This window comes from Priapulus caudatus, unplaced genomic scaffold (assembly GCF_000485595.1).
Source record: "Priapulus caudatus unplaced genomic scaffold, Priapulus_caudatus-5.0.1 Scaffold416, whole genome shotgun sequence".
Taxonomy (NCBI): domain Eukaryota; kingdom Metazoa; phylum Priapulida; class Priapulimorpha; order Priapulimorphida; family Priapulidae; genus Priapulus; species Priapulus caudatus.
Window position 1 is genome coordinate 352,560 of NW_014577477.1, and position 1,773 is coordinate 354,332.

The window sequence follows — 1,773 nt, forward strand, 5'->3', positions numbered from 1 at the left end:
CAAACACACAGCAAACCGGAGATCATTACGAACGTTGGGATTCCTTGGCCTAAGGTACAGGCACTACAACAGAACTCGAGAAATTTACAACATACGAAGATTTTCAAAGCGGTTGTGCTACTATTACTACTAGTACTCTGGCTAGCTGTTGCTACCAGCGAAAATGGCCAGCGTAGACGCAGTTTTCGGCGTTCAGTCTCAAAACGACGCGGCCAAGTTTTTGTTGTTTTACGGCGAACTGTTGGTGAGATCGACCCGCAGATATCTCTCTCACTCCCTCTCTCCCTCTCTTCTCTCTCTCATCTCCTCCTACCTCTCTCTCTCTCTCTCTCTCTCTCTTTCTCTCTCTCTCGCTCTCTCTCTCTACGCTCTTTTCTTCTTTCTCTTTCTCATTTCTCTCTCTCCCCCTCCCTCTCTCTCCCACTCTCTCTCTCTCCCTCGCTCTCTCTCTCTCGCTCTCTCCCCCTCTCCCCACCTTTCTCCTTCTTTCTCTCTCTTTCTTCCTCACTCTCCCCATCTCTCTTCCCCCTCTCTCTCTCGTTCTCTCCCTTTCTCTTGCTCTCTCTCTCCCTTTTTCACTCTCTCCCTCTCTCCCTCGCCCTCTCTCGCTCCCTCGATCCCTCCCCCATCTCTTCTCCTTCTCTCTCTCTCTCTCTTCTCTCTCTCCTCTCTCTCCCTCTCTCCCTCGCTCTCTCTCTCTCTCCACTCTCTCCTCCTTTCTCCTTCTCTCTCTCGCTCCCCTTCTCTCTTTCACTCTCTCCCTCTCTCCCTCGGTCTCTCTCTCTCTCTCTCTCTCTCTCTCATCTCTCCCTTTTCTCTTTCTTCTCTCTCTCTCTTCTCTCCCTCCTTTCCCTCACCCATCTCCTCTATTTCCTTCTCCCTCTCTCTCTCTCCCTCTTTCTAGCGCTCGCTGTCTCCACCCTCTCTCTCCGCTCCGTCTCGTCATCGTTTCCTCTCCTTCACCGCATATTTATTTTCAGTAATTTACCAATTCTTCGCGGCATTCATTCCAGCGCTGTGAACTCGGCGATGCGAGGGTTGCACTGTGATAGTATCTGCGATCGAGAGTATCTGGTCATCTGATATAGAACGCGCGGCACGTTCATGTTATCTAAATTACACACGAGGTTTTACTACGTTACCCGGCCTTTCACGCTTCGCTTACCCTTACTCTCTCTCTCCTCTCTCTCTCTTCTTTCCTCCTCTCTCTCTCTGTCTCTCTCTCTCTCTCACTCGCTCTTCTCACTCGCATTGTTTACTTGTCTGCTACGCTTTCTGTTACTCCAGTTTCTCCACTCCCCCACTTTCCAGTTCATTTCGCTCTTCCTATTCCTCTCTCCCCCTCGCGACCTCTGAAACGCTCACGTGGGTGTGCTCGCAAACGAGAGAGAAAAGCTAGTAAGACGTAGGAAGGACGTAGAGCTAGCAGCGCGCGAAGGCGGCGGCGTCTGCCGTGCTTAGCGCGCGCGGCGGCTCACTGATACGCCCACCGGTGGGCGCGTATCTTCTCCCCTCTCTCCCTCTCTCCCTCGGTCTCTCTCTCTCTCTCTCTCTCTCTCTCTCCCATCTCTCCCTTTCTTCTTCTTCTCTCTCTCTCTCTCTCTCCCTCCCTTTCCCTCACCATCTCTCTATTTCTCTCTCTCCCTCTCTCTCTCTCCCTCTCTCTCTAGCGCTCGCTGTCTCCCCACCCTCTCTCTCCGCTCCCCTCTCGTCATCGTTTTCTCTCCTCACCTGCATATTTATTTTCAGTAATTTACAATCTTCGCCGCCATT